This window comes from Vulpes vulpes, chromosome 4 (assembly GCF_048418805.1).
Source record: "Vulpes vulpes isolate BD-2025 chromosome 4, VulVul3, whole genome shotgun sequence".
Lineage (NCBI taxonomy): Eukaryota > Metazoa > Chordata > Mammalia > Carnivora > Canidae > Vulpes > Vulpes vulpes.
Window position 1 is genome coordinate 49,513,423 of NC_132783.1, and position 24,246 is coordinate 49,537,668.

The following is a 24,246-nucleotide window of genomic DNA, read 5'->3' on the forward strand; positions in this document are numbered from 1 at the left end:
CTGGAAGGTTTAAAGGTGCAGGTATTTATGAAACATTATGGGAAATTTTCAATATGTTGACAGCTTGTGACAACAATGACGGTGCAGACCAAATCAGTACTAGTCAGGGTAGAGTTCAAAACATTATTCTTAAGTGTGAATTTGCTCAATGATTATTTTCCTAAAGAAAACTTGTACCTTATGAAGATGATGACACTGAAGGAATAGAATTGTGACTAAAAGTAGGGATAGTTTCCACAGAGGACATTTTTGCAGGGAAAAGTAGTTTTTGAATCATTTGTTTATCCATTCATTCAAAGTATACCAAGTGCCAGTTTTATGCCAGATGTCATACAAGATAGCATATGTATTAATAGGACACAAAACAAGTCTTCCTATTTTCAAATAGTTCATAATATATTCAGAAAAAAATCATAAAACCTTAGGTCTACAAGAATGTAAGGAAGATGTGAATCTCAATTATTTCACGTGAAAAAAGAGAAAATTAAAATCAGAGATATTTAAGCACGTATTCAGGAGAGTCACAACTTCCCTGGGTGGCTTTTTCCTGTACATTGAGTCCATGATCCAGTTTCGTTCTACATTGGGACAGTGCCACCTTCAACATAGGACCACGGTGCCTACTGAGAGAAGGAACATGTTACAACCTGGTCTCCAAGATGCATGTGACACTTCACTCATATCACACTGGTCAGAATTCGATTTCAGGACCCTTACGTAATTCAACAGAAGCAGAAAGCATTTTCCTCCATTGTGCTTGGAAAAAGGAAACAAAACTGGAAAGCCCAGAGCTAGGCTTGGCCACTTCTCTGGAAGGAAGAGCAGGCCCTGGACATTTTCCCCCCAACCCCTGAGTACTGGAAGCCTACAAAAACCAACATTCAGATTTTCCTGGTTTGTCAAATCCCTCAAAATGAAAGCCAGATTCAGTGTTCCACCTTCTTTTGGCCTGGGTGTTTTTGCCAGCTTGTGAAAGCATTTATGAAGATATTTTCAAAAATTTATATACCAGTTTTAGGGTTGTTTTTTTTTTTTTTTGCATGTGTTTTTGTGTATGTGTGTGTGTGTGTGTGTGTGTGTGTGTGTGTGTGTGTTTTAGTGGACTACATTATGTTGTAGGAATCAGGAGACATGATAACATTTATTTTTGTTAATTTTACCTCTAGTCCTTTTGAGTATTTTACTACAATCTATCTTAATAAATCGGATATTGATTACAATCTGAAGTATATTCAATCGTTTGCAGGCCCTATTTCCTAATTTCGTATTTAGGCTTTCCTTGTCAAAGTCATTGGTAACAAATGTTCAACAGGACAGACTCAGGACAAAACAACATTATAGGCCTTTGTAGAGCAGAGCACCATGCCCTAGTTCCCAGTGTCGGGGGAGGATTCCAACTACATGGAGGGCAGCAAAGATCATCACTGTGCCAATCACCAGGATTATAAATCCAAAGACTTCCTGTCTATTGTATCTTAGTATTGGAGTCACCAAGGAAAACACAATGCAGTCAAAGCACTGCTTTTACTCACATAGAAAAGAAAGGGCAGGATCAGCTTCAACAGTGTGTCTCTAAGAGCCACTGACACAGTTGCTTATGTAGAACAAAGGGGTACACACTGGATCAGAAACAGGGAAAGGTATTTCCATACAAGGTGATAAGCTTGGATCAAGCTGTGTGAGCTCTTTATCTTTTGGTAAGGAAGCATTGCAGGCACCCAGTCCATTCTCATGGCCAAGAGGGATCAAAGGACTACACATAAGATTTGCCTATGCCAGTAACCTCTCTCCAGGTAAGCAGTGAAAAACAGATTGGTTGCTTTCATCATGTTTATTTGTCTATCTTTATCAGGGTGTTTGTAACTATAATTTCAGAGTTACATTTTACAACTGCCCAACACTCTTGAGCCATTTATTCCTTGGCCATAAATCATCTCTCTTTTCTCTGAAACTTCGAAAATATTTTCTAAACTATAAGTCACACATCTGATTAGGTCTTTGCTATTGTTAATTTTGAGGCAACATTTCATCTACCAGAATAAGCCTCACAAAGTGAATTCTCAATTGGTTACTAACATCCAGCAGGCGACAATGGAGAGTTAGTATTGAACAACATTTGGTTCTACACTCAGGCTTATGAGGCAGCAATAAATAGTTTAGCAAACTTGAAATACACAATGAGTCCACATGCCAACCAGTATGTATCCACCTGTTCAATTAAGCTATGCTAATTATAAATATTCCGCCCCTCTTTCATTTCTTGTGAAATTATATCTCAAGTCTGTTTTATCTCATGCTTTTCTTGGAAAGATAATTCTGTACTTTTTGTCTTCATCGTTTTTCATCAAGGGTAAACAACCACCTTTGCTTATCATTCCAAATGGTTTTTAAAACGAACTGCTTTTTTCTTATTTTTTCATTCTAGTTCACAAAGTAAAATATCAAACCTGATGAGAACCTACCTTAAGAGTGACAAACAAGGAACAAGGTAGTCCAAAAGCAAAATACAATGTTTAAGTTTAAAGATACCATTTTGAGGTTTCAGATTAAATTGTGAGGACTTAATTGTTTTGTTATATTGGGTGTATTTTCACTCCAAATCTGTAAACTGAAACAAAGAGAATTAAATTGTGTTCTTTTAAGTCTTTTGTGCTCTTCCTTGAACTATTGTTCTTTTCACACTTTGGAGATTAGTATTCATCTGTAGGTTTTACAAGTGAAACTAGAGAATTCCAAAATAATTAAACACCTTCCATCCTATATGAGGTCTGTTTACAATGAAGCTGACTCACATCTATTAAAATCTGATGCATGATTTATCAAAATTAAATCAAGAGTTTTAGAACTCAATATCACATATTTTATTTGTTGTGCATCGAGGTACATAAAACAAGCCCATTTAATATGATTATCAGATTAAAATAACATCTTGAGATGGGAAAATTATTCTATCTTCTGAACTAATATTATTCCCTGGCATTGCTGGTTTCAAAATACAAAAAATGGTTTTCACATGTACTAAAAAAAAAATGTGAGATGTTCCTTCCTTTTTTTAAGAGTGGTATATTTCATATGGACTCAGATTATGAAATTAAATGTGCTTGTTGTTCTAATCTTTTGTTCTATTCATAGTTCATAGGTGTAACTATAATATGTTGAGGATATTATTTAATATAATCTTTGATATCTTTATCAAGAACCTGACTGATTTGATCATAGAGTATAAACAATGCCTGGTTTCTGCCTTGGTTGCTGATAAAAAGGTTGAGGTCATCGTAGGCAGTGCTATGAAAGTCACATCTCCGTATTTTTCTTCCTGAGGTGGAATCCTAAGGTTAAAAAGGTGGGAAGGGTTTGGAAAGCTTTACAGGAACATATGTATTAACATGTGGTATTTTCAGATTCTGAAGACATACTTTCCAGGCATACTAGACCTCGAATTCAAGCCTCTCAGACACTTCCTCTGTATCAAGGAAGGTGATGGTGGCACAGAAGACAGAGATAGAGTTGAACCTGAAGCAATGCTTCTGGTCATGTTCTTATGGGTGACATTCCTGGATAGGGGTTTGGAAGGTTCTATACATCCTAATATAGGCACAAAGCTTCTGAGAAAGCCAGAGGCCCACCATTGGCAGGGACTTACCAAATAAGGACAAATGAGCACAAGCTTCTGAGGCTCGCAAGACAAACAGCAAGAACAAAAGCCCAATGGAACCAGCTGCATCTTTGTGGTCTCTACTTGGAGAGCAGCCAGATCTTTGGCCCCTTAGCTCTCCCTGACTGCCAAGGAAGTTGAGTAAGGCCATACCTCTATGTGGTGCCTTTCTGATGAGTTCTGATGGTGGTGGTGGTGAGTATTTATAAGGAAAGAGGCTATTTCAACCAGAAACATTTGTAGTGGGAAATTTAAAGAGATATCTAAGTATGCCCTGTCTTTTTCCTACTCCCACCTTACATGTTATGCCTTTGCTAAGATTACATTAATTATTTAATAAGTGTCTCTGCTCTATGTATTGTCAACTATGATGTGTAAATGTCTATAAGCCCACTAATATATCCTGGACATAATATGTAGGTTAAAGTTGTTTGATATTATGGCCAGATACTATAACCCTTTTAAAGAATGTAATCTTAAATCATCTCCTTCACTTTTCCACTCAGAACACTCCACAGCAATTGAGTATGCACAACTAGTCTCTCCCTGAAAACTTCCATACAAAGAATTAACTAGCACATTAACTAACCAGGCAAGTTGTTCGATTTGGGCAACTCTAGGTCTTAAAATGTTTCTCTAGTATTGAACTACAAAATGCTCCTTTGAAAATTTTACCTATAATCCTAGTTCTGTCTTCTGTAGCAACGCAAATTTATAAAGTTAATATTTCTCTTGATAGGATTTCAATATCTGAACACTATTGTTATGGCCATAGAAGCTCTTCTCTGAGTTAAACATCCAGGTTGTTACTTGTAAGACAATATTTCAGTTCTCTGATATCCTAGGTTTCCCTGTGGCTATTTTGCACCTGTGGGAGGAAATGGAGATTTAGAATTTTCTACACGTTGTTGATCCAAAAGCTTTGCATAAGCACAGAGTGTATATTCCTCTGTGTGTGCAGGAATGTCACCCAGAACTTAGTGTGAGGAGCTGCAAGCTAGTTGCATCATTTCCTCAGGACTGCATAGAATTGGCAGCCAAGGGAATGGGGCAGTGAAAAGAACAACGGCTTCCTCTAATTCTTACTGAGACATAAATTCGTGTGCCATTTGCCCGAGCAAAAGAAACAGAACTTTCCTTTGTCATGGGTATACATGAGGTTGATTTATAACAGCAGTGTCAAAAATTCTTGTAAACAATCTGAATATATAGAATGCTGCCAAATTTGTTGCTTTAGTCAAAATATATTTATTGCACATTGACCATATTTAGGCTATACTCTAGAAATTAAGCAACTAATGATAGACAAAACAGACCAAAATCCCAGCCCCGTGTAGCTAGCATTCTAGCACTACGTTGGCATCATATGCAACTCTACTAGTAATGACATATATTTACAAATGAAAGTAGTCCATTTAGGTTCCCATTGCTCACTAAATATACTGAAAATGATGCTTCTTGGTACATTTTAAACGACCATCACTTAAAATCATCCTCAATAAATATACTGAATCACATAATAATTAATATGTTATAATTGAGCAAAGAATATACTTCTGTGAAATATATAAAGAAGACTTAATAAATAATTAAAAATTAATTATTACATGTAAAGTAGTTTCAATCCTTTCCTTCCTGCAAGGTCTCTTCTTTTTTTCATTCATTCTTTCTTTTTTTCTTTACTATGTATGTATGTTATGTCGTTCAAAATAATGTTACTGAAAGACAAGACACATACTCAGGGCTTAATATACTGGTTTATGTACAATTTGTAAAGTTGGCAGAGGTATTATGTCTATTTTCTAGAGAAAACATATTACAGAAGTTAACGCACTTATTCAAGCTCAAGTGGCAAGTCAGAGCTGGGTTTTAAAACTCAGTCTCTATGAGTGAAGCATCTAGGCACTGAGCAATTACACTCCTCACTTTGCATGCTACGTAATAGTCTACATATCATGGCTTCTATCCTTCCATATTAACATAGGCAGGCAACAGTCTGTTGAGCACTTAACCGCGTGTTAGGCATTATCTATGTGTTAGAAACACCTATGGTGGTGAACGCTACTTCAGAAAATCACTCTTTAGAGAAATCCAGTTCCTAGAACTTCTCTTTAGGAACTATACTTAAAATAAAAATAAATGATTATAAAGCAATAAACATTATAAAATTAATGATTTTTCAGGTCAAAATATAAATACCTTTGCATTTTTTTCAGATTGCAAAAAAATACAACTAGCAACGAGTTAAGAAACTTATTTAATGTCTTATAAAAAAGAAGTAGGGTAGAATAGAAATAAGATCCTATAGAGAAGACAATAAATGTGCCTTTTCTCTTTCCTCCTTGCATCCAGGCCACCTCCCCTCTGCCCTGTTGGTAACAGAGCCTGGAGCAGTCTGCTAATGGCTCACAGCATGAGGCCCGCAGTCTTAATGTCCTCTTTTCTCTCCCCACAAGTCCTAGCAGCAGCACCTCAAGAAGTGATCAGCATTATGTCTTGCTTTCCTAGTTTCACTATTTCTGTTTTTCCGTGAGTACTAAATTGCAAAAGGAATTACATTTTCTTTTCCAAAAGTCTGACATTAAAAGGGTTGCTCTGAGATTTTATTTGATCTGGGTACAAATTTTTCTCATAGAAAGTGTCAAGTATCATGTTGGTAGAGGAGAAAATATTTGACGAGCATAAATTACTCCACAGGTAATCTTTCAGAATGTATATATTCCTTACATCTGAGGAAGGTTTTCTTTTACTTTATATAACCATTTTTAGCCTTTAGTCATTCTTCTAGAATGGTAGGCAATATGTCTACAACTCAATTTCAGATTATTTTTTTTCCCTGAAAACAAAAAGTATGTTCCTAGCAATACATCTCCATAGGAAGGTTATAAATTTCATTTCCTGTTGCACTGATAATACCTATAGGTTTCAATATAAGTGCACAAACCCTGCTAACTTTTATTTAATACAATTTTGTTCTTTAGTCTAAGACTCCTTTTCAAAATTGCCAAAGAAATCTACTTGATTTTCTTATATTTTTTGAAAACCATCAAACCATTACAATAAAATTATAATTTGAAGAAATATGGCATAGATCTTCACAGAATATATTTATATTCAATCTCATTATATTTTCAATGCATCCAAGAATCAGTTGCTCTTCTTTTCACTTTAGAAAATTATATAACAGTTAGGACACTAAATGCTTTACTGTATGCCTAACGTCCAGAACCGTGACGAGCATACAGAAAGTACTCAATAAATATTTTTAATAGTGAGTGAATACATGAATTAAAAGTCAAATGAAACATTATTATTATCTTTACTTCATAGCATTAAACAATCATGATAATTAAACAACAATCATGATAGCCAAGCAGACTTCACAAACATTCTATTTGTAGTAAAGTGAAAGTATAATATTCGCATGTCTGTAAAAAAACTTTTCTTAAAAGATAACATCTTAGGTATGTACAATGGCTCTTTTCTTGGTATTTCTCTCCTTCAAACTCTCTGCTGTGTGTCTGAATGCCTGTCTGTCTCTTTCTCTCTGTCTCTCTCTCATACACACACATACACACACACACACACACACACTCCAAAATCTAGAAAGACTTTTGGGATGCATTACTGTTCTCTGTGCACAAGGATCTATACAATTTGAACATAAATTCTGTTTTAAGGATATCACACATGAAAAGCTTTCACTCTTCAGAGCCTCTCCAAGTACCATGAATATTAATTTTAAAGACTGGGTTTACATTAGAGTGTATAGGATGCTGCTTTCATCATTGACTCAATTTTTATCAAATTGAATTGTCCTCTTCACTTTATTTCCAAATCCCTTGACTTAAATTCTATACATAATGAAAATCCAAACACATCACTAGAGTTAACTCTTCATGTCACTATTATCTTAAATATGATTTTTATGAATAAAATTAGTTTGCAATTGAATACAGAAATATAAACATGCAGTTGGGTTTTTAAGGGGATTTCCTGAAAGAGGAAAGAAATAGGATTAAAATATTTAGTCTTGAGTCTCCCACATAATTCATACTACTTCTGGAGCTGAGCAAAAGAGCTTTCAAGTGATTCAATCTAATTTAAAAAATTGACCAAATTTGAACGATGAATTTGTTGGCAGTTTTCTCCCTTCCTTCCTTCCTTTCTTTCTTTCTTTCTTTCTTTCTTTCTTTCTTTCTTTCTTTCTTTCTTTCTTTCTTTCTTTCTTCTTTCTCTTTCTTTCTTTCTTTCTTTCTTCTTTCTTCTTTCTTTCTTTCAAATATTTTATTTATTTATTTAAGAGAGAGAATGAGTGGAGTGGAGGGGTTGAGGGAGGGGAATTGGACTCCAGGCTGGATCCCAGGACCCTGAGATAATAATCTGAGCCAAAGGCAGATGCTTAACCAACTGATCCACCCAGGTGCCCATTGTTTGCCATTCTAGATTATTGTGTGTGTGTGTGTGTGTGTGTGTGTCTATATATATATATATATATATATATATCTTTGTGTATCTTGACCACTGAGAGAAAAGGTGAGGGTGAGAAGATTACAGAACTACATTACATGAGATCATCACTGCAGACAGAAAACCATAAAGGAAAGGAAGAGTGTGAAAAGCTGCCAGCCTAGGAACTCAGTGCAGATATAAGGTGTGAGAATCCCATAACTAATCATTCACAGTTCAAGTGTTGCAATTTCTATACGTTCCTTTTTCTTTTTTTTAAATTTTTTTCTTCCCTCTCCCCTTCCTTCATTCATTTATCAAAAGGAAATAGTAATTATTTAAAACCTAATATGTGCTAGAAACTATTTAAATGCTAGAAACTCAGAAGTCAGAAATAGGCAAAAAAAATCCCCTTTTAACATTTTTTTATTATAGTGATTGAAGAAAAAGATAATTAAGAATAACTAAAATATATGCTGCAACATTTGGTGACTAAGTACTATGGGTGTGGCTAATGAGGGATGGGTCTCCCTGAGGCTGCAACATTTGAAATCTGACCCAGCAAGAAGGAATGAGCTTTGTGGAAATCAGAATAAAAAGCATCCTGGGAAGAGGAGACAGATAGTGCAATATCTGTAAGTGAGAAACAAGATTGGTGTGTTCAGTGAGGAAAAGTATGGTCAGTAAATGTAAAGGCAGGACAGACTCTGATATTTTTGTTTTGGCCTATGGTTCAGATTTTAAGGCTTATCCACCAAGTTCCTATTTCCCCCTGATACATTGTCTTTGCCCTTGTCACTGGAACCAGATGATTAATGATGCTTTTTATGGGTACTCTAGCAAATACATCATTTTAGACTTTTATTGGGCACAGAGCACAGAGAGTATGCCATTTCAGTCTCCAGTATTTTGATGAAGAAATATTGTTATTTACTCTAAGTAACAGAAACCATTTATTTTTAAATATGAAAACTATGAAGAAATCCAGCTTTGACCTGATTTAGTGTTTTTCTTCTGCCCTGTCATTTGCAGGTTGCTTCTGGGCTTTGTGTGACTTTGAACTGTCTCTGACTTATTATAGGAGTTAAATTCCAAGTGCTAATTCCTACACAGGAAACTTCTTACCCCTCCTAGAAGCCACAGGTTTGGCTCTCCTGAAACACAGTGCATCTTTTTCATCTGTTTTTTAGAGCCAAAGCTCTTCATGGACTGTAATTTCCCCTTCTGTGTCACAATTTCTTTCTCTTCTGTAGGTATGTTTGTACTCTTCGGGAAACAAAGAATGCAAGAAGATGAAGTCAGAAAGGCTTGGAATGAGGACTGGCTATTGTACTTTTCAATGTTGTAATCTTGGGAAATTTAACCTCTTTTAGGTTCAGTTTTATCATTTAAACTGAGATATAATGAATTTATGTATATAAAAATTTTACCAGATTGACAAGCACCATATAATTACCTCATCTTCATCATCTTCATTTCCATCATTTGAGTACTTTTTCCTCAGAGCAGTGGTTCTCAAAGTATGGTCTTGGATCCAGCAGTGAACATCTCCTAGCAATGCAAATTCTCTGGATTTACTGATTCAGAAATTCTGGGGTGGGCCCAAGGAATCGAAGTTTTCCCAAACCTTCCTGGTGATTTGGACACATGCTAACATTGCCTTAGAAGAAATACATTCCCTTATTATGTTTGTCTCTAGTTGTCCATAGTCAAATTCCTCAAATGTGCTGAACTGAGTAGCTCAGAAATTTGTAATATTAAAAAAAGAAAAAAAAAACCTTCCTAGACAGTTACTTCAAACGAAATTACTTACATTTGGAATGTAGCTCATATGCAATGATAATAAAAGATAGACAAACAAAAGGTATTCCTACATCCCCCTCAGAGATAAATAATTGTATTCAGATGTTAGAATAATCTTCTGAAATCTCTTAGAGAAGCCAAAGAAGGCATAATTGCTCCTAAAAGTTTTTCTTTCTTTCTTTTTTAAGATTTTATCTGTTTATTCATGAGAGACACAGAGAAAGCAAGAGGCAGAGACACAGGCAGGGGGAGAAGCAGGATCCATGCAGGAGCCCGATGTGGGACTCGATCCAGGGTCTCCAGAATCATGCCCTGGGCAGAAGGCAGGGGCTAAACCGCTGAGCCACCCAGAGATCCACTGCTAAAAGTTTTCATACTGGCTCCAAGTCTTATAAAAATGGGAACCTACCCATAAAATAAAATAGAGCTTAATAATAGATATGTTTAATAAATTCATGAATTAGATCACTTTAAAGTGCAATGCAATAATAAATATAATACCAAATTGTCATCTTCATCAAAATTCAAACTAGTAAACTAGAATTTACATATATATGAAAAATGGTAGAAATATATATTTTACAATTCCACTTAATATGTACAGGTTATGTCCCCTATTCCATGCCTTATGTTACCATGGTGGTAGCATAAGCCGCATCACAGAACATATTCATATCCAGAACTATCACTAAAATGTTTTGACTTTTGTGTAAAGTCTGGTATATTTATGAATAATCAACAAGGGATGCAGCAATTAAGAGTAAAATTCACAGTTGTAATGCAGAATAAATTAATCTAAGTAGCTTGCCCTTGTGTCCTTTTCTAAATCAGTGGTTTTAACATTTTTTTTTAAATCAGGAGATTTTTTTTTCTCTAATGCAATCTCATAAAAAATAAAAATATATAAGATTGATTCAACCAGTATTAACAAATACTGGTACTCATAGTTCACTCATAGTTCAAATGCATATCTGTCCTTTAAATACAATCAAAGGGAATAATATCTTCTTGGATAAAAATGAAAAAGCTGAAATTGAGTGTCACCTTTGTGCAGGGGCCGTGCTAATCTTCTCTTTATCGTTCCAATCTTAGTGTATGTGCTGCTGAAGGGAACAAGAAATAGTTGAAATTGAATATCACACTAACAGTGACAGTTCTCCATGGGTTGCTTGGATTTTTGTATATTTTATAAGCAAGGCACTGACTGTCCTTTTGTTTCAAACTATCTTGCAAGGATGTTTATTTGTAAACAGCCTTGGAAGATAGAGGTAATGTCTACCTCCAGAGCAAAGGGCAGATTTGATTACTGTCAATATAGTAAAGATAACATCTCCCTCTGTGATGAAGAGCATTTTTCTTACAGTCTATTAAAAAAAGATTTGGGTTCCCTAAGTGTGGCTTCCTCAGCTGTGATGTAAACTATTTTGTGTGCAGTGTACAGAGCCCATCTGGGTCCTCCACAGTGCCTTCTATGACCTGGAGCACATGAAGAACAAATACAAATGCTAACATGGAAAGAAACTGGAAAAGCTTAGTTTCAGGAATCTTTCATTTGGCTTTCTAGATCTACCTCCACCTATTCCCCTCTATCTTTCTGACCTATCGGATTATGTGAACCATGTGAATGGCTCCCAAATCTCTGACTTCCCGAAGGTTCAGCCAAAAGAAAGGCCTGGTGTTGGATCTGAGAAAGGGAGAAGAATATACCCAGTTTATCTATTCTCCTGGCTCCCTTCCTGCAAGTTGCTATGTTCTACTGCCACTGGCCTTTCCTGTCAGCCTTTTCTACATAGCTCCCTTTCCTTCTAATTTCAGATAACCACTCCCCCCCCCCATACTACTTTAGGCCTGGGATTGTATCTCTTGCTCTTTTATTAGCTCTGATTATTGCATTCTTTCTGTGTTACCCGTGCTGTGCCTAGACTTTCACAAATAGACCCACTGTAATAATCCCTTCTTGAGATATTTGAATACTTTGAGTGTGAAATCTCTTTCTGGTTGGAACGTTGATTTACACAACTTGAATCTTGAAGGGTAAGTAGGAAAGCAAAGAATTTCTCAGGGAAATATAATATTGAATAAATAAGAGACAATGGCAGGGGATAAAGGTAGAAAGGATTTGTATGCATCTATGAGGAGACTATCCTAAAGATGATACAGGACTATCAAAAGATTTCAGCTAAAGCTGTGATATAAGCTTTGCATTTTAGAAAGATTACTTGGACATCACTTAGGAAAGAGTTTCGGAAGGAAGTTAGTGCAATTAGCAACCTGAAGTAATAAGCTAGGCAAAAGAAACTGAGAGTTAATAGTTAACAGATTCCTTATTGAGGGCAGTGACAATGGAGAGATGGAGAGAGGGAAAGAGACCTGGAAGAATAGGGAGGTCATGTGAGGTGTGACAGAGGTAGGCAACCCTCAGTTGTCTGGCTTCAGTAACTCAGCGGATAGAAGTATAATTAACTTGAGGAGTCATTAGAATAGCATCTGAAGAGTCAAGAGTCAATTTGACAATAACAAATCAGAGTAGCACTTAGGTTAGGATATGAGAGACAAATTGATGTGTTAACTATTCTGACTGGACATTCTATAATGTAGCCACTTAAGAGATTTGAAGAAGGTGGTTCAGTTAGAAACAGTAAACATATTTAATAGAGCATGAAGGGCATCCTGTATCAATAAGAATTTAGAGAAGAGTAAATAAGAGAGAATCTAAGTTGTATAAAAGTGTTGGCCATGGATGTTCAAGCATATCACATTCAATTTTAAAAATATTTATTTATTTATTTATTTATTTATTTATTCATTCATTCATTCATTCATTCATGTGAGAGGCAGAGACACAGAAAGAGGGAGAAGCAGGCTCCAGGCAGGGATCCTGATGTGGGACTCGATCCCGGGACTTTAGGATCACACCCTGAGCCAAAGGCGATGCTGGATTGCTGAGCAACCCAGGCGTCACAAGCATATCACATTCAAAAAGAACCTTGACTAAGTTCACTTAGGGTATTCTTAGAAGTACTGAAACCCTACTTTACCTAGTGTTTGTGACACTGTATACCAAGAGTTCACCAACATCAAAAACAATTATGGCTTAACAGTATTTTGATTCAGGATTAATAACAGTCACAGGTAAAAATAAGGAAAAGAACAAGAACAGCACATGTTTGAGTTTTCATGAGGTATCAGAAACTATTCTAAGTGTTTTATATAGATTTAATTTTTTAATCTTTGTAACAATTTTAAAATATTGGTAAGTACTAATATTGATTCCATTTTGTCAGTGGGGAAATTGAGGTTCACATAGGCTCAGTGTCATATAGAAAATGTATATAGAACCCAGGAAGTTTGACTATACAGTCCTCAACTGCATAGGGTCTAACTCCATGAAGTATTGTTAGTAGAAGAAAGAAACTTTGTAGGATACTGCTGTACGTTTTTGGTTACAAAAGTATATTACTCCCTTGGAAAGAAATTCCTCATTATTTTATTTCATTACAGCACTTACAAATATCAAAATAATTTGTTACCATGTTTATTTCTACTTTCATGCATTAGAAAATAAATTAAGAGAAAGGATAAAGTCATTTCTCTTATTACTGTAGTATCCTCAGTGATAAGAATGGTGTCAGGCACAAACCAGGAGTGTGTGTGTGTGTGTGTGTGTGTGTGTGTGTGTGTGTCTACAGTCAATATATGTATATTTAATCAGATATGAAGTGGCTATTCATTCATTAGCCATGGTATTTTTGTGTTAGTGACCTGACTTCTCTCAGTGTAGACTGTTCTTCCTCAAAAAAAGGATATAGTAATAACTACCCTTCATGGTTTCCTTTCATTCCCTCTTACCATATCTATCCAGCAAATCTTTATGGCCACTACAGTTACCGTTTTTCCAATTTTAAGTTCACCCTACCTATTCCTCAGATTAGGTGATGATATGTACATGATTATTTTTCATAAGCATATTATATCTAGCCATAATCTTGGGTGTATTATGGCATAAATGTGGCACATAATAAAACTCAAATGTCTTTAGATGCTAAATTAAGAAGAAATTATTGTTAAACTTTTATGTTCAGTAACAAAAAGCTCAACTTTATATGAATTACAAAATAGGTGAATAGGTGAATTAAATTAAATTTGTCTTTTAATTTCTAAAATGCTACTCGAGGTAGATAAATATAAAATGTAATAACTATTCAGCCATCCCACATGTTTGGGTTTCACGACAAAATGTTATTAAACATGATACACTTAAAACGTTCCTGGGATATTTCTGTCTCATAGAGATGAAGCACATTTGTTTCAAGTGTAATATATTTCAAATCTATTAGATGACTTACAAATCAGGGGATGCCTGGGTGGCTCAGCCCTTGAGCCTCTGCCTTTGGCTCAGGCCGTGATCCTGGAGTCCCAGGATCGAGTCCGGCATCGGGCTTCCTGCATGGAGCCTGCTTCTCTCTCTGCCTATGTCTCTGTCTCTCTCTCTGTGTCTCTCATGAATAAATAAATAAAATATTTTTTAAAAACCCCTCATAAAAAAACCCCACATATTAAAAAAAAAAGATAATTTACAAATCAGAGCAGGATAGCCTGAACTGCATGTCTCACTGTTATTTCAAACTATATCTCACTCTCATTTGTGCATTCATATACTATTTGTTTCTATCATGAAACACTCTTTGTTTACTTGCTTCACTACATAAATCTGACATTATTAGTCACTTGCATGAATGATATTGACAGAGGGGTTCTTTTGGGTTCCTTCTGGGCCCTAAAGGGCAAGGTACTTGTGTCACCTCAAGCAGCAATAGTATAAATTGGCAGTTTGCTTAATGTACAATGCAAATTTCTCAAGGGCAAGGCATCATTCTGCATAGTAATCATAATAATGCCTATACAAATTCTAAAATAATTCAAAGGTTTATTTTACTTTGCATTTAGCTCTTTTTTTTTTTTCCTCCCAGGAGTTCAAGGGACAAATAAACCCCTGGCTAGAGTTTTGCTATAACCATCGGCCTAAGATGAGCAAACTGCAAAATGTTGATTCCCCACTGAAACTTGAGAAGGGTTAAATATGACTTTGCCAAATATCAGCGGGCTCAACTGGTAATATTTACAAGCCAAATTTCATTATTTAGAATTTGAAAAGCCAAAATAAAGTTTAAAACAATTTTTCACAATTACACATTTTATTTTCTCTGCATGTACTTAACATTTTTACAGTAATTTTTATCTGCATCAAAATCAACAACCTTAGATTATAAAGTATCCAGTGAAAGAGGCCATACTGCCCTTCCTTTTTCAACATATTAAAAAAATAAGGGTTTAGTATTTGTGGTGATGTGATAAAAGAAGCTACTTTTCCTTTAATATTCATACCGCATTCTATACCCTGAAAATCACTGGTCCACATGTTTTGCTCAGTTGAGGGAATCACCTTAGAAATTTAATGAAGTTCTATTCACCTATTATTATAGTTTGTTCTAGAACAATAAGGTATCTTTAAAAAGGTAAATTTGCCTCAATAACAGATTATTCTATACTCTGTCCTTTAGGATTCTCCCTTCTTACATTTATAATGAGCATATAACTTTTATGAGCAGTGTATTCAAATGATTTATTCCAGTACATACAAGATAATAAATAAGAATATTGCAATCAGTATTAACACTGTATATTAAGATTTTTTAATGATTATTTTTTGTTGAAAGTTTTAAACCTTAAGAACAGACAAAGTAAATAGGCTAGTATGATATTTTTATCCCATTGATCTTCAGCATTGGCATGGCATTAACTAATTTGTGAGCCTTTCCCTTTCTCTTCTTCCCTTTTTTGGATGTATGTCCTTCAGAAACCTTGACTAGATTTTCAGTCAAATAATAATATCCACTAGTTAAAAGTCCACTATCTTACCGTTTAGGCAAGAACTTATTTACAGAAAGCCAAGGCTAGCTTTCACAGGGGAATAACAGAGACCCTTGGAATTTGTAACACAGCACAATATGGCAGTTAGAAGCACAGACTGGAGAGGCACACTGCCTGGCTTGCAATCCACGGTGTGATCTTGCGGACGCTATATATCTTCTTGTACCTTAGCTTCATATATAAAATGGGAATAATAATAGTATCTGTGCTAAGGAGGTATTATAATGCTTAAAACAATTCATAATTGGGTCAGAACAGTAGCATATAGTTTGCATTATATGTTGGCTCAGTTTTTACAAAATGGATAAAATGACTGAAATTTTAGCATAGCGAATAGTTTGTAAAAAGCACTGTTATAGATGCATTGCCATTTGACCCCCATATGACAAGTGTTTTGTTGTTGTTGCTGTTGTAGACTAGACATACAAAAACCAAAAGCAAGTATGATTTCTCTCTTAAATTCACATCTTAAAAATGATCAGATAACTACCATTGATTTACCACTGAAATCAAAACAAAACAAAATATTTTCCTGACACCATTATACAAAAACAGGACTGGAGTTTAGTTCATTTTCAAGCTCAGATGGTATCTTTCAAAGTAAATGCTCCAGTCAAACAAACAATAGCAACATCTGCTCATATTGATGAAAACTGTAGGACCAGTTGAGAGCATTTATTAATTTTCAATTGGAAAGCAGATCATACAGTAGGAAAAACACAGTCATACCATGTATTTGCATATTAATAAGACTTAAAAAATCCTAATTTGGAAAATATAATATTAAAGAGTTAAAAAAATTATCCTATATAGCAATCAAGTAAAACACACTGACGCTCTCTCAATCATTTCTTAATCTTGGCCACCAACAACTGAAAACAATGAATCAACAAAAATATGTAGTACTCAATGGACTATGCACATTCAGCTGCTCTCTAATAAGTGTTTTCAAAATAGAACTCCTTTCTAGTGGAAATATTGGAAAATGTCAGAGCTGATTGCAAACAAGCACCATACACCTCACAGGGGCTGAACCCGGTGCCTCCTATTGTTTAGGAATATTAAAAGCAATTGTTTTAATACTCCACGGAACATTTTTACTAATGTGTTGGTGAATCCAATCTATCTGCATGTCATTATCTAACTAGGTCAAGTAAGTACAAAAGGATAATTGTTTACAATGGATGCAAACCACCTAAATACCTTCTTGGTTTATTAAAACAAATACATCACTTGAACATATGATTGCATGGCAAATTCCCATTCTAGGTATTACTTTTTTCTCTCATAACAATAAAAAAGCTGAATTAGCTTTTATTTTCAGAGAAAGAGAACATGGTGAAACTCTGTAAAGGGTAATTTAATAGACAAGTTTCAATACGCCAATCAGTGAGGGGCAACAGGTCATGCATTTCTGTCTTTATTTTAGAGCAAAGCAATAACATAGTACTGCCTCTTATAGCCACTGGGTAGAATTGGTGAAGAGACCTCTGCTGCCCAACTTCCTTCATTTTGTTCTATATAAAAAAAAAGATATTCCTAATTGGATATTTTCATTATAAGCTACTCCAGGTTGCTAAAAATATCAGATTTTAACTTTTATGGAAATGTCTTTAGTTCTGTAGTTTTGAATGTCAGCACAAAGGTTAAAAAAAAGTTTATTGTGCTCATAAAATTGAGGATAGCATTATTGTGAAAACACCACATAAATTCAAGAGATTTTAGAATTCAATAAATTCTTTTTCTTCAAAAAGAAAAAAATTTAAAATACAATTTTGACATCCAGAAATTTTTCTTAGAATTCAAGGTGTGATAGTCATCACCTCACTAAATTCATGGCTGTCCAAGGTCAGGCCCTTAACACTATAGACTCAGAACACTATGCACTATTTCATCACTCAGTGCAGATTCACACTAGCAAAATTCACACACAGAGTTAGAAAGCCCTCATCCAAATTTCCAGTGAGATTCCCATCTCTTTCACTTAAACCAGAATAGGACCTTTTTAAAAAGTTGAAGTACAATTGACATATAACACCATATTGACTGTCTTGTTATCTAAATAATTTATTCATTTAACTAACTTATTCTCTCTCTACAGTAGACCAATATGGAAGCCAACTAAAACTAAAAGGTTGTTTGGAGAATCCAACTCAGAACGAGGGCGTTAGATGATCCACATTTTCAAATGATGCAGCCAACTAATTCCTTATATATACCTCCACCAAAAGCTATGGCCTTTCCAATGGCATTTATGGACTGGAAAGCACTTTTGCCTTGGCAAGTGGTTGGCTGGGAGATGTATTAGGAGGCTAATGCAGGATTTCTGCACTAGAATGCAAATTAAGATGTTATTCTACTCACCTTAAAATGAAGACATCACATTCCTCTTCTTCCTTTGTTATGTGAAGTATACAGAATCCTTTTCTATTTACCTAAACATTCTGTTACCTTTAGTTTGAACAACAACTTGCCCCACCATTATTGAAGATCAAGAATTAAACTGAACTAAAGGCTTTGATACCGTATTTCTACAGATAAAGCTGTGGCTTGGCTTTTATTGAAAGGGAAATGTTGTGAAAGGCTTCCTTCACCTGGTTATAGACTTTGTAATTGTAATCAGGGTACACCTGACACTTGTATCCAGAGCGTTAACACACACACACACACACACATACACACACACACACACACTGAACAATAGACCTAAGTAGGTCATGGACTAACAAGCACTTATATGCATATACTTAAAAAATGTAATGTATCATGAAGTACTTGCAAAAGGAATACATGATGGCATCATTTAAGTATGCTAGAAAATACATTTATATATCAATGCATCTTCCCATGAGATTTTAAAGTTGTTACAGAAAATGAAATCCATTAAAACCTTCATCTCAATTAAAATAATAGTAAGATAATTCAAGAACATAGTACATTTTCCCCAAAATGCACTCTCAAAATATATAGCTCAAATTTGACCTTAAGTAATTTAACAGTTATTTATTTGTGATATAGCACATATGGGATTCAACTGTCCTACCTAAAAAGCAACATACTAACGAATTAGTCGAAGGTAAAAGTGGACATTAATGGAACATAGCACAAAGCTATACAGTTTCTTAAACTGCGAATGAAACTCAAAACCATTTCTGAGGAGCAATGTTATCAAAATGATTGAAAGGCATTTGAGAAAAAAACAAACCCATGCATCAGGAATAAAAAGACATCAGATCAAGTAACACAGCACACTGCTATTTAGCCTTCTCAAACTACCTTCAAGCAAGAGAGTAAAGCTCAAAATAGTCAGGAGGAGGAGGATGTGAAGAAATGAGAGAACAAGAATGAGCAAGAGAAAGCAATGGAAATGGTTGGTCTGGAGATCTACCTTCTCCCAAAGAAATGTAGATCTCCCAATATCTCATGGAAAGTCCAGGTTCAACCTGAATACATGAAGAGCAAAGCTATCTGTTTGCTTAAATGAGAAGTGAGCCATATGAAAAGGAAAAGTTAGTTAGCATTCAACTAATAGGCGCCACAACTTGAACACTCCCAATTGAGCACTTTTAAAAAGTAAGCTTTCAACTCATTTAAATATGCTGGAAGTTGAGCACCAGTTGAGCGCTTTCACAGCACGCTGAGTACTGATTGAGCTATTTCGAAGCACATCAAGCACTTTTCTGTGTGAATTCTTAGCCAAATTTCCATATCCCCAACCCTCCCTCTGCCTACACAGCTGCTAATCAAGAGGTGCCTTCCCGGTATGAAATTCCTTTGCCAATTAGAATTACGTTTTAGCCTTTCATCTTTTATGTTTAAGAGAATTAAGAAATAATAATAATTAGTGAATATATGTCAGGTTGAAGTTCATTCCTTCTAAAGAGATATCAGTTAAGTCAATTTCATCCCTCATGGGCTCAAGTTAAATTTTGGAAATTAGTGTTCTTACTGAGAGCTGCGAGACTGTACCCAAACTTGACTGTGGACACCAGAAAGGATTTTCAATGGTTTATTTTTCCAGGTGTTTAAAATCAGTCAGGAAGTGAAGGAATCCGAGAATGGTTCATTTCCCTAGTTCTTTACAATTGTGGCAAAATTCTTATTATCAGGGCAGGCTGTCATAAATAAAAAAGAAAATATTTTCATATGTAAGGCAATCACTTTTTTCCTGCTTTACTTTTTGTAAAATTAAAATAAAGCAAACTATTAAGCACTTACTGAACATCAGTTGTGTGTTGGAGTTATGTCTAATACTGTTGAGAATATGAAATTTATAATAGTTCCTAACCTCAACTGTGTACCATTTTATTGGGACAAATAATGGAACATCCAGACCTATATTTTGATATGATGTTTTCTCTCCTAAAATTTAACGTTCTATTCTAATTTACCCTCTCCTTAGTCCTAATATTTAAATTATATTTTACCATTTTGTATATGTTTGGAAGGGGAAAAGGCTGCAATTAAATAAGAAGGAACAGGGTATATATATAACTTAGTTCTTGTTTAGATCAGTTATAGGATGTTAAAACCCTCAAAATCAAGTCAGAATCATGAATCTCTGGGAATATTTCACCTCTAAAATTTATAGTTTATTTAGGGCCAGCTATTTGCAACATATTAGGTTGCATATGGTGTAGGAGTTAAAGTTGAATAAATGAAGACACTGACCCCATGAAGCTTAGAGCATAACAAAGGGTAACAATAATAATGAGAATGATGGTAACAGATTTAAAAGATCCAAAATTCATAAAAATATGTGTCCATTAAACAATGTTAGAGAAACAACCTGAATTAGTCAGTAGGGAGATTTAAAGGGCTATTTTTGTTTGTTCGTTTCTCTATGTTTCTCTTGTTATTATTGGAATTCTTCTCTTTTAGAGTAAATACGAAGTGATTATTGTATTCAGAGTGTGGTAACACTTTAAGGAGCAATTTTTTTTTATAATGGGGTCCCAGCATGGTTTCAGTCCAGCCATCTCAGTTATTCATTTTATGTTTGAAAGCCTGGCTGGCTGGGTGGGAACACAGTGGATTGTTTGCTTAGGCTGCTTAATTATGAGGGATTATATACCTGGACTTTTGGGGGAATGACAGCTAGATGCCCTAGTTGGATCCACTCATCCTCTGGAGAGTATGGTCCAAACTTCAACCTCACTGGACATTGTATGAAATGGAACACCCCATATTCGGTATTTCTAATCTTTGCATCTAACTGGAGTCATTACCATGAGAGACATCCTGCCATGCTCTATGTGTATGAGTGCTAAACACCACAGAGAAAGACTGCAATAAAAAGTAGGTGAAATAAACACTTGAGCACCAGAGTTTTTCTATCTGAGCTAAAGGAACAGAATAAACTACCACTCTTGACTCAAATGAGGGCTCAGTGCTTGGGGAATCAGGGTTAGTGTTAGGATACTGGGACTGCTGTTGGGCTGGAAGAGACATCTTGCTCTGACAGGGAGGCCCTGGACGATGACATCAGCAACAGCCTAGCAGGATAGTGATTTGTGAATGTTCCTGGTTGTGGCACCTGTCTCCAAGTCACAGTTGAGAAACAACTAGGTCATAAACATAACAACCTTGATCTCAGGATCCTTGTGGAAAAATGAAAGAAGATGGCAGGTTTTGAAAGACACTAGAGTTCCTGGACTAACAGTTTAGATAGAACTAGTGTTTCCACACTTTAGCTAATGGGGATTGCCAGAAAATAACTTTTATTGTTATTATTATTTTCAACAACTAATGTGCCTCAGGCCAGTGAGCCAAGAAACACTTGTTATGGTTTGAAATGAAATTAAGTAGATGTGTTTGTTTATTATTGTTACTTACATGGAAAAGTTATTTATACTGTTAGGCAATGTTCTCAAATTTCTATACTCTCCTAATGGCAGCTATTCTGAGTTTCGATAAAGGTTTTTTAGATATAAATTCAAGTTTTAAAGCAGTGCTGGCCAAGAGAGCTTTCTGTGATGAAGGATGTATTCTATACATCTGCTTTCTAGTGTTATCTGGGAGCCTGATAGAAATACAAAATCTCAGGCTTATACCTACAGAATCAGAATTTACATTTTAACAAAATTTCCAAATTAGTAGGCACATTGACGGTTGAGAAGCAATCACCTGAAGCTTACAATCAGTCTTTTGAGGAGGTTTTTAAAAATACCAATGCCTGGGGTGCCTAAGTGGCACAGTTAAGCCTCTGACTCTTGGTTTTAGCTCAGGTTGTGAGACTGAGCCCTGTATGGTGCTTTACACTCAGCCTGTTCAGCCTGGAATCTGCTTGTCTCTCTCACTCCTCCTCTGCTCCTCCCCAGTCCCAGTGAGAATTGCAGAGTTATCCAGACCCAGCACTTCTCAAATTTGATTTGAGTACACAGCAATAATAGTAACTTTTTCTCAATTTAAGCAGGTCCATAAAAAATAATTAATTTCCAAGTAGTAAAGTGAACCTAACTTCAGAAAGTCAGTGATTTGGAATTTGGTGAAATATTAAGAAAATATTAAGAAAAAAAATTCATATGTACATTTCCAAAATGCTAGATTGATGGGTTATTTTACGGTTTTCATTTGCTTTCAAATCAATCAGTTTAATCTTGACATAGAGCAACCCTGATGTAATAGGAGCTGGAGGGATCCCTGGGTGGCGCAGCGGTTTGGCGCCTGCCTTTGGCCCAGGGCGCGATCCTGGAGACCCAGAATCGAATCCCACGTCGGGCTCCCGGTGCATGGAGCCTGCTTCTCCCTCTGCCTGTGTCTCTGCCTCTCTCTCTGTGACTATCATAAATAAATAAAGAAGAGCTCCTTTTAAAAAAAAAAAAAATAGGAGCTGGAGAATTTAGAAATACCCTGGGGTTCACAATTCTAAAAACAGTCATAGAAATGTAGTGCATAGGCTTTACTCATAAAAATCTGAGTCCCTGGAAATTGTGATTCCATTCCTAGTAAAAGTTTGTTGAATTGTCATTTGTAGCTATATTCAACTCAGATCAGATGCACCAAGAATGGGCTGGAATCATACTGACAGTTTATTCCAGGCTTCTCAGCAAAAGCAAACTGGTATTGTTACAAATACGGTCAGCCCCTGGCCTCTTCTGCACCTTGGGTTTCCCGTGAGTCCTCATCCTCTTCAGCTGTGTTGTGAGAACTTAGCAGTGGGGTCATGATGACTGCCATCTTTCCCTCCACAAGCTCCATATGAAGTTGACTCCTTGAGCCTCTTAGAGTGAATCAGAGTTACCTTTTGCTTTTGCAAGTTCACATACAGCCTATAAAGTGGTCTTGTCACATCAGTAATTAAGATCTATCCTGTGAGGGATCCCTGGGTGGCGCAGCGGTTTGGCGCCTGCCTTTGGCCCAGGGCGCGATCCTGGAGACCCGGGATCGAATCCCACATCAGGCTCCCGGTGCATGGAGCTTGCTTCTCCCTCTGCCTATGTCTCTGCCTCTCTCTCTCTCTCTCTCTCTGTGACTATCATAAATAAATAAGAATTAAAAAAAAAAAAATTAAAAAAAAAAAAAAAAAAGATCTATCCTGTGAGTCATTTTCTTTCATCACCAAAATCCCTTTATATGATAATGCATTTCTACAATCGAGATATTTCAATATATACAGACTCAATCATTATTCAAAATATAATATTCAATTATATTATTTTATGTATAATACATACATATAAAGTAACTATTATGAGCACATACACTAAAACTAAATCTATTTAAACATCTTTTCTATGCTTGACCCAAGACAGCTGTAATGTTCCCTTCAGCTTAACTAAGTTTTAGACAGTTTTCTTTCTGATTCAAAGACTCTGAATTCCCTTTTCTAAGATCATTTACTTAAGGACACTTGCAATTATAAATTATTTTTCTGTGCCTCTGAGATGTAAATCTTCTCTCAGCCTCTTGTGCTTTTATAACCCAGCAATATCTTTCTCAAGGACCTGAAGGCCATCTCTTTGGGATATACTCACATCAAGGGAGATAGAACCTCTATCTCCCAGTCTCTGGTTGGGTAGAAGCCTAGCTTTGGTAAATACAAATGATCAAACACAGATAGCCTAATCACACTGACCAATTTCCACAAGAATGCTCCTCACTACTCTTCTACCAGCTTATCCCACAGCAAATTCTCCTTAAAAATGATTTAACAAGAGTTAAGCATACCAACAATTTCTGTCATGAATAGAAAGTTATGATGATTTTTTTCACACTTATCGTATACTTGGAGAGGCAATATAGCATAGCACACTCTTTAAGATTGGTCTAGGGTCACCTGTGTGGCTCAATGGTTGAGTGTCTGCCTTTCACTCAGGTCATGATCCCTGGGGCCTGGGTTAGAGCCCCACATCAGACTCCCCACAGGGAGCCTGCTTCTCCCTCTGCCTATGTCTCTGCTTCTCTTT

At 35.7% G+C, this 24,246-nt stretch overlaps 1 protein-coding gene and 1 non-coding gene across 4 annotated transcripts in view; both read right to left on the reverse strand.

Annotated features, from left to right (window-relative positions):
* Positions 1-24,246, reverse strand: part of GRID2 (glutamate ionotropic receptor delta type subunit 2) — a 1,472,825-nt gene that overhangs the window by 636,215 nt on the left and 812,364 nt on the right. The window lies entirely within an intron of this gene.
* LOC112932689 (U6 spliceosomal RNA) lies at positions 10,920-11,021 on the reverse strand. Its single transcript, XR_003237529.1, has one exon. It is a non-coding gene; the product is annotated as a U6 spliceosomal RNA (small nuclear RNA).